General features: G+C 47.4%; 1 non-coding gene across 1 annotated transcript; it reads left to right on the top strand.

Annotated features, from left to right (window-relative positions):
- Positions 1 to 296: 296 nt before the first annotated feature.
- On the top strand, positions 297 to 404 carry LOC136502439 (small nucleolar RNA R71). Its single transcript, XR_010770577.1, has one exon. It is a non-coding gene; the product is annotated as a small nucleolar RNA R71 (small nucleolar RNA).
- The last annotated feature ends 9,823 nt before the right edge of the window (positions 405 to 10,227 follow it).

Genomic DNA, 10,227 nt, shown 5'->3' with positions numbered 1-10,227 from the left:
ATTGAATGCATCTTGAATAGTCTAACGATCTTTCTTATAATTGGCTCATTGTTTAAGCTAATTTAACGGTACATCCATCTTAGTTGACAGTGCACACACCTCTTCTGGTACTTCTTCACTCTTATTACATAATTGAATGTTACATGATGACCAACCTTGATTGGAGGCTATCTTTTCCATAAGAGTTTCAGCTTTTCCAAGGGTGAGTGACATAAATGATCCTCCAGCAGTGGCATCGAGTTCTTCATGGGCTTTTTGAGTTAATCCATGGTAGAAATTTTGCATGAGCAACAAATCTCCCATGATGAGGACAATCTGAAATGTATTTTTGGAAACGTTCCCATGCTTCTGAAATGGTTTCTCCTTTCTGTTGTTGGAAGTTTGAAATCTTTCCTCTTAAGGCATTGATCTTGCCTACAGGGAAGAACTTTTCTAAAAAGGCCTTTGAACACTTATGGAAGTATGATGTCTTGAGCAACATCCTTGATGACGATGGTGCTGCTAATCTTTAGAAAATTCTGAAGGTGAGCACTAGCATCTTCATGTGCCTTTTCACTAAATGGGGTAGCTTGCACCATGTTGATGAGGCTTGGATTAAGCTAAAACTCAAGGTTGGTAGTTCTGAATGTTGGTCCAGTGTGGATGTTCTCAGTGCTTAGAGCAGAGAATTCACGAAGAGTCTTGTTAGCCATAGCTTCAGGAACTGGTGTTGAGCTTCTTCTTGATTGATTTGATTCATATTGGAAGTTGTTGGTGAATCACAACCAAGTCTGCAATACCCTGTATAAGAAATGAACAAAGACAAACAAGGGTAAGCCTGCTAAAGCAGAGGTTATGATTTCATCAATTTATTTGATCAATTCTCTTTAGCCATGTGCCCCTTCCCGGCATTGCACTAGAAATGCTTGTTGATATTTCTTAGCATCACTCTTTACTAAGTTGTCATCCCTAGCATGATGCTAGAAATGCGTTGTTGGTAATTATTGAGAACACTTGTAAATTTATATATATATACTAACTAATTTGCAAGCGCACAGATAATGTACCATTGTAGCATTTCACCCGAGAGTATACCAAGTATCGTTATTTATATTTTATCCATAGGGAGGAGCTATGGAGTTGTGTTGGCATAGAGATATTTGCAAATATATATACCTATGATAAATCACTCTCATGCTATGGTAGGGGTAAGTCAAGGGATAAATAAATGATAAGTTGTGGGGGTATTAACCCCTATACCCTTACGACTAGGCTTGGGCTGACCCGGACTAGGGGGTCTGGCCCACTAGAAGGCGACGCGTGGCCCGGCCAATCTGCTCGGAGTCCCACGCAAGGAATCAAGGCAGACTTGGAGATCAAGCAAGATTCTGGTCGATTAGAATAGGAATCCTTATCCGGCCACCTATGGTAATTGTAACTGGTTAGGATTAGTTTCCAGATCTGTAACCCTGCCCCTAGACTATATAAGGCGGGCAGGGGACCCCTCTCAAAAAACATCTCATTGACATACAACAATACAATCAGACGCAGGACGTAGGAATTACGCCTTCACGGCGGCCGAACCTGGATAAAACCACGTGTCTGTCTTGCGTCACCATCTCGTTCATAGCTTGCGCACCTGCCTGCCAATAATCTACTACCTTGGGCATACCCCTAGGTAGACTATCGATCATATTTCGTCGACAGTGGCGCGCCAGGTAGGGCCATCTTCTTTAGCTCGATCAATGCCAGAGTCCCCGAGACCCAAGCACGATGTCAGGCCCAGCGAGCAGCAGGTGTCACGTGCCCCGACCAGCCAATAGTGTAGGCTATAGCTGTAGAAGAAGATGTAGTTGAGTTATTATAAACTTGGACCTTTTTAGGCAAGCTTGTAATAACGTAACTGTATATCAACATAAACTTGCTTGTTTTGTATAAAACGTGTTTAAGCTCGGATATCGTGTTGATCTAACTAAGTTAGAACATGTTGGTGTTCTGTTTAGTTGTACCAGTTTAGTCGACACGTCATCCTGAAAGGTTTGTATGGCCCTAGTTTGCCTTGTGGTCAGAGTGTGAGGTGCGTAGCTTGTGCACATGTAGAAACACACAAGTCAAACCAGAGAGCACCTACCGATCACCCGTAGCGTAGAGAGCGGATCCCATGCACGCGTTGGGAGAAACCAGAGACAGGGCTAGCTCCGAGAACCCAAGAAGGAATGGTGGTCGGTTTTAACTGGTAGAGTTAGAATAACAATAGACTTCGTAGTGACACATTAGAGTGATTAGAGAAATCATAATAGCTTTATTGAAATAAATCAAAAGTACAAGAGGGGTACATATCTTAGTAGCTAAGCATAGAAATGCCTAAGCTTGTCGATGTGCCAGGAATTGGGTACGTCTGTTCCGTCTAGGCGAGCTAACCTGTAAGATGTAGGGCATGTAACTTCCTTGATCATGAAGGGCCCTTCCCATGGGGTTGCGAGTTTGTGGACACCAGCCTGATTCGTCTTCCACTTCAGGACCAGGTCGCCAACCACGAAGAACCGCTCCTTGACATTCTTGTTGTAGTACCTGCGCAAAACAGCAAGGTATTTGGCTGTACGTACGCAAGAATCGAGCCACTTCTCTTCTGTACTATTCACTTCTAGCTCTCGTACTTCATTTGCCTTGTCTTCATCGAAGTTCTCTACCTGTGCCGATCTGAAGGCTATATCTGCTAGGAGCACTGCCTCAGTGCCATAAACCATAAAGTATGGTAATACGCCGGTATTGTGACTAGGCTGGGTAACTCTTTGAGCCATCTTCTAGGAGCTCTGTCATTCTCTCTATACATCCTCTTCTTAAGTGCATCCAGGATCATACCGTTTGCCTGCTCGACCTGTCCATTAGCTCTAGGGTGTGCCACCGAGACGTATTTTACTACTATGCTTCTTTCATCGTAGAAGTCCCAAAAAGCGTTCCTAGTGAACTAAGCACCCAGATCAGTGATGATGCTATTGGGTATGCCGAAGCGGTGGATGACCTGGTCAAGGAACGCGACAGCCTTTTCTGAAGATGCCGTGACTAGGGGCATGTACTCTATCCACTTGGAGAACTTGTCGATCAACACAAAGACGCATGTAAATTTTCTAGGGGCCAGTTTGAAAGGCCCGATCATATCCAGTCCCCAGCATTTGGGAAAATTTGGCGCGCCCGGCCATGTCTACAAGGGGCATGTACTCTATCTACTTGGAGAACTTGTCGATCAACACAAAGACGCATGAAAATTTTCCCAAATGCTGGGGACTGGATATGATTGGGACTTTCAAACCAGCCCCTGGAAAATTTACATGCGTCTTTGTGTTGATCGATAAGTTCTCCAAGTGGATAGAGTACATGCCCCTGGTCACGGCATCTTTATAAAAGGCTGTCGTGTTCCTCGACCAGGTCATCCATCGCTTCGGCATACCCAATAGCATCATCACTGATCTGGGTACTCAGTTCACCGGGAATGCTTTTTAGGACTTCTGCGATGAAAGGAGCATAGTAGTAAAATACGTCTTGGTAGCACACCCTAGAGCTAATGGACAGGTTGAGCGGGCAAACGATATGATCCTGGACGCACTTAAGAAGAGGATGTACAGAGAGAATGATAAAGCTCCTAGAAGATGGCTCAAAGAGTTACCAGCCGTGGTCTGGGGTCTCAGAACCCAGCCTAGTCGTAATACCGGTGTATCACCATACTTTATGGTTTATGGCGCTAAGGCAGTGCTCCCAGCAGATGTAGCCTTTGGATTGGCATGGGTAGAGAACTTCGACGAAGACAAGACAAATGAAGTACGAGAGCTAGAAGTGAATAGTGCAGAAGAGAAGCGGCTTGATTCTTGCGTACGTACAGCCAAATACCTTGCTGTTTTGCGTAGGTACTACAACAAGAACGTCAAGGAGCGGTTCTTCATGGTTGGCGACCTGGTCCTGAAGTGGAAGACGAATCAGGCTAGTGTCCACAAACTCGCAACCCCATGGGAAGGGCCCTTCATGATCAAGGAAGTTACACGCCCTACATCTTATAGGTTAGCTCGCCTAGACAGAACAGACGTACCCAATTCCTAGCACATCAACAAGCTTAGGCATTTCTATGCTTAGCTACTAAGATATGTACCCCTCTTGTACTTTTGATTTATTTCAATAAAGCTATTATGATTTCTCTGATCACTCTAATGTGTCACTATAAAGTCTATTGTTATTCTAACTCTACTAGTTAAAACCGACCACCATTCCTTCTTGGGTTCTCAGAGCTGGCCCTGTCTTCGGTTCCTTCCAACGCGTGCATGGGATCCGCTCTCTACGCTATGGGTGATCGGCAGGTGCTCTCTGGTTTGACTTGTGTGTTTCTACGTGTGCACAAGCTATGCGCCTCACACTCCGACCGCAAGGCAAACCAGGGCCATAAAAACCTTTCAGGATGACGTGTCGACTAAACTGGTACAACTAAATAGAATGCCAACACGTTCTAACTTAGTTACATCAACACGATATCCGAGCTTAAACACGTTTTGTACAAAACAAGCAAGCTTATGTTGATATACAGTTACGTTATTACAAGCTTGCTTGAAAAGGTCCAAGTTTACAATAACTCAACTACATCTTCTTCTACAGCTATAGCCTACACTATTGGCTAGTTGGGGCACGCGGCACCTGCTGCTCGCTGGGCCTGACATCGTGCTCGGGTCTCGGGGACTCTAGCATTGATCGAGCTGAAGAAGATGGCCCTGCCGATGCCTGGCTGGTCAAGACCACAGGCTTCGCCAGTTGGCTTAAAGATGACGGCACTCCTAGCTGGCTTGTTGACGGCGTTCCTTGTACAGGTGGTGTCGCACTCCCACACAGGTTAATATCGCCAATTATTTTCGCTGACAAGTCCAGCTAGGTCATCCGTAGCTCCTCGGCCTTGTCTGGATCTACCTCCTTCGGGTATCCAACCTCTAGGCGCTTGAGATCGATCAGGGGGTAGTGAGCACATACCGTGCTTAGCACATGTGCGCCTACGTACTCGCCCACCTCCTTCATGAACCCTTGGAACCATCCCCAGGCCCTTTGGCATCTCTCGATCAATCCCAGCTGCGGCGTCCTTGGCACATCTTCTGCTAGTGCCGGATCGATGAGGTTAAGGACCGGCAAAATGCCCTTTGCCACCTCCTGGCACCAGCTTTTCCAAGTGTCACGGTCCTTGGTGATCTCTTGGCATTGCGCCTTCCAGCCATCATGGTCTTTCATCATGGCCTCCAGGTGCTTCTTTGCATTGATTTTTATAACTGCAAACCGCACACGCCGTTAAGACGTTAGACTACGCCAAACTATGGTAGGCAACAAAAATGAGCAAAGGCATTTGGACAACTAACCTTTCAGCTCCTCTGTCATCTTGGTCGTGTGGTCCCAGAGCTACGACTGGTCTTGTGCCAGTTTTCTATTGTCCTCATTCAGGCGATCACACTCCCCGACCGCACAACTGTTCTCCTCTCGGAGATGGATCACTTCAGCTTCTAAGCCTGCACTACAGCTGTTACTACCAACAACGCAACAACACTTATCAGTAGTCAGTATGATAAAATGGCTACTTACTTGTTCTTTCCTGCTCTTTATTACTGAGCTGGATGACCAGGTTCTGGTTCTGGCACTCTTGCACCGTCTTTTCATGATTGGCGGCTTCAAGACGCTGGCGCAAGCGGTCCACCTCTACCGTCAGCTCCTTGTTGTTTGCAGCGATCCCCTTGATCTGGTCGAAGCATTTCTTGCGGTACCTTGTGGTCTTCATTAAGTCCTATGGGCAGATAGCTAAGTAAGACAATTACGACTAGACAGCAAGACCAATGGGTGAAGCGAAGCTTACCTGCACTTCTGTAACAAGCCGCTTCATCGCCTGTTCAACTTTCTTGGTTTCTTCGACCTCCGGGACTTCCTCATGGATAACCCATTGGTTGTTCCACCAACGCGACACATAAACATGTTGTCGCTTGTCTTGCGGATGGCCCAGGACCTCCTCCACCTCATCCTCTTCGGGCTCTTCTTTGGGTCCTGGTGCTGGCCCGGCATCAACAGCATTTGTGATCACCATAGCCTTCCCATGAGCTGCAGCGTCGGTAAATGTGGTCTGTGCTCTCACCTCCAGCCGCTGCTCCTTGGTCTGCTCCATAACCCTCGACGCTGAGGTGTTGCCCTTGGCAGGTTTAATGCTCGGTGCACTCATGCCTGGCTTGGCTGGTCCCTCGACCACCTGCTTGAGGACTATTGTCTGACTGCTCGCTTGCCGAGGCCCCGACGGATCTTCTACTATGGCTTCCTCAGTGGTCGGCTGCTGGGTAGTCTACTCTGAACTTATTGGCAGCGCCACGCCACTTCCAGCTAGCTGGTTCGGACTTTCTATGGATGCCGAACTAGTACATCCGAGATAAGTTTAGAAGGCAATCATATTCAATGCAAATTGCTAACTTACATCAAGGTTACAAATACTTACATTTTGGAAGCACAGAATGATGTGGAGAAGGCATGTCTCTTCGGACGTACTTACTCCACATGCTGTGCTGACGACTCCTGCTCTACCTCTACATCTAGCACTGTCACTAGGCCTTGGTGCTCAACCCCTCCGCCACTCGTCCTTCGCGTTGCAGTGGTCGGTGGCGTGCTCGGTCGAGTTCCTTGCCCAGGTACTCCCAAGGTCGACCTAGCTACATCCTTCACCGCCGTCGGCGATGTAGGTCCCATAGGTGTAAAGGAGCCACCTTGCTCCATCGACTCTAGTTGCTTCCTCCTTGTTCGAGGGACAAGTCGAAAGGTGTCTGCATCCTCTCCCTCCTCTACATCATCGCCCGACCAAGCAAAAATTGCCTGCCGACGCTTGCTGGCCGGGTTCTCCTCCGGGCCCCCCTCGGGCTCATTGATATTTAGCGCTCCCCTAGTGAGCAGGGTGGTTACTAATCTCTTCTTTGACTGTTTGGGGGTAGCTGGCCGCTTACCAGCAGCTTTGGCCGCTGCCTCCTCTCCAGCTCCGAGCACCACCCAGTCGACATCCTCGTCCTCGATCTCGACGCTGGTCTGGGTGGTGGGATCAACTCCTTGTGGCCAATCTACTCTAGGGGGTGGCGACACAAACACTGTCGCTCTATCATGACCATTAAACTAGGTAAAAAAAAGGGAGTGAACATAGTAAGTTTCCACTTACCCTACCACAATATAAGACTACGGGTATGTGGCAAGACGAGTTACCTTTAGGGGAGGTCGGGCAAGCTTGAAAGCATGCTCGATGTCGCTCAATCTAGCATAATTTGGATTGGCTAAGTTAAATAGCTCGCCAATTCTAGCTTTGACTTCGATTTTGTCAAGCGCCCTCTGCCTCGTCCTCGTTGGGTCTGCGCTCCCTTGATACTCATAGCCAGGATGTACCCTCCTCTGGTAGGGCTGGACCCATCGGCTGATGAAACTCCTAACCACGCTCGGACCATCCAGTTTTTTCCATGGGATCATTCCAAATATTTCTGGGATTTGTCCAAGATGCTCGGGCTTCTCCGACCAGCTTGTCTTCTTCTCTAGAATGTAGCCCGTGTTGCATAGCGTGATCGTGTTCGGCTCTTCACAGATGTAGAACCATTTCTTGTACCAGTCATCGAGCGACGTGTTCCATGGGTAGTGTAGGTACTGGGCTTTCATGCCATCACGGAGGTTGAGGTATACACCCCCAGCTATCTTTGAACCACCGCTTCCTTTCTTCCGCAGACAGAAAAGATGGCGAAAAATCAAAATGGGGTTGGAAGCCGCCATATGCTTCGCACAGGTGAATGAAAGTGGTGACAAGGAGGATTGAGTTGGGATGCAGATTGCAAATCCCAATCTCATAGTAAAGACAGAGCCCCTAAAGAAACGGATGTACCAAAACTCCAAAACCTTATTTAAAGAAATCCTTGAACACCATGATCTCACCTGGTTGTGGATCGGGGTACCCCTCGCCCTCCGACGCATGCCATCCTACGAGCTCCTTGTTGTGGAGTACCCCCATGGTGACGAGGTCTTCAATGGTCTGCTCGTTGCTCTTCAACTTCCACCATTCCTTCGCCATGACCTCTATTTTCTTCTGCGCATCACTTTTTGCCATGACTCCGGCCTTGCTAGTGAACGGGGAGTGTTCTGATCTTCAACAGTAGCGGGGGCTTAGCAGAGTCGGCAGTCGAAGCGTCGGTGGATTGATTGGTGGCAATTTCGGATGTATTAGGGTTGGCGAGAGGAAGAAGAAAGCTGCGGTTGCGAATGGCAATGGGGTTTAGTAAATAGTAACTGACCTATCATATACCGTATTTAACCCAAGAGTTATGCCATTTCATCTGCCAGGGATTCTTGGGGGACATGCGCATGCGCCGTAGACAGTTTCTTTCATGTTTGTAGCATTACTTAGCCTCGAGATCTACACCAATATATGCGCCTCTTCGTTTCCAGTGTGGGAGGGCCCACGCTGACGCACCTACTGACAGGTGCCACGCAACTATTTGCTTGACAAGACAAAAAGGTAGTATGATGTGCTATATCCGTTTACTTTTTTGACTAGACGTGTCAGACCAGACTTGACAGAACAAGTAAATAAATAAATACATAAAATAATAGTACAAGTGGCATATGGTTTTTTGCCACACTTTTTGTGCTTGGGGATTGTCCTGACCAACCTCATGCTCGGGGACTGTCGCGACTATCCTTGTGCTCAGGGACTGTCCAGACCACCATCGTGCTCGGGGACTGTTCCGACCACTCTCGTGCTCGGGACTGTCTTGATCGCCCTCGTGCTCCGGGACTGCCCCGACCACTCTCCGACCATTGCTCGGAGACCGCTCTCCTCGGCTACATGTGATTTGTACTCATATACAGTTGAGAGGCATTTATTTTTTCTCACTTAGACCTTGCTACGAGGCTGATACCTCGCCTTCCAGCAAGCTCGGGGACTACATCGGTACAATACACCTACCGGTGCATCTCGTATAGCTTGTACGACAATTGGATTCTCAACTTAATTGGGAATTCTTTTTAGACCCTGGCACCACGTGCCTGCATCACCTACTACCAGGCTCGGGGACTAAGTGGGCACACTTCACCTTGCGGTGAATGTGCTTATTTTATCGACCCCTACGCTCTGATTGTTGGCCATAACTACTACTGTACAAGGGTCACTTATATTTCTTTTCAGAAATACAAGTGGGCACACTTGATCAGGAAAGGAATCTTTTTCTTTTTTCTTTAGAGCACCATGCATTCTTCGGACAACCAGAATCTTTGGCTATAATCGTGGTCTACTGCTCTCTGTGCCGACCAGAATACTGGCACATTTGCTTGGTCAATGTTTCAACCAGTTAGAGATGACATGAAGACAGATCGCATTAGCCGAAGAAGATCAAACGGCGTGTCGCAACATAATACATGGTGCTCGGGGACTAGATGTGGGGATATTAACCCATATACCCTTATGGCTAGGCTTGGGCCAGCCCGGACCAGGGGGTCTGGCCCACTAGAAGGCGACGCACGGCCCGTCCAATCTGCTCGGAGTCCCGCGCAAGGAATCAAGGCAGACTTAGAGATCAAGCAAGATCCTAGTTGGTTAGAATAGGAATCCTTATCCGGCCACCTATGGCAATTGTAACTGGTTAGGATTAGTTTCCAGATCTGTAACCCTGCCCCCCAGACTATATAAGGCGGGCAGGGGACCCCTCTCAAAAAACATCTCATTGACATACAACAATACAATCAGACGCAGGACGTAGGTGTTACGCCTTCATGGCGGCCGAACCTGGATAAAACCTCATGTATGTCTTGCGTCACCATCTCGTTTGTAGCTTGCGCACCTGTCTGCTGATAATCTACTACCTTGGGTATACCCCTAGGTAGACTGCCGATCATATTTCGTCGACATAAGTGTAAGGTAATAATGGTATTACAGAGATAGAAATAGAGACTCATAAAATATAATACGGCTAAATAGGAGATTCGTTAAGAGCAAAAGATTCCTAAGTCATTCCTTATTTACTAAGTCTTTGTACACCCAAGTATATACACTCTCATCTATAGTATAACTAACTTTTGGATCTATGTATAAGGAACATTACTAAGCAAGATCAAGAACATAGCTTGTCTCCCTTCGCAACCATGTTCTACTTGCTCTACAAATGGGGAGTGGACTATAAAGGACACAATGGGAGTGTCACATCCGCGATCTACCATATGACCTAGAGTGCATAA

The sequence above is a fragment of the Miscanthus floridulus genome, chromosome 13, assembly GCF_019320115.1.
Source record: "Miscanthus floridulus cultivar M001 chromosome 13, ASM1932011v1, whole genome shotgun sequence".
Classification (NCBI taxonomy): Eukaryota; Viridiplantae; Streptophyta; class Magnoliopsida; order Poales; family Poaceae; genus Miscanthus; species Miscanthus floridulus.
This window is presented reverse-complemented; position numbering and strand designations above follow the sequence as displayed.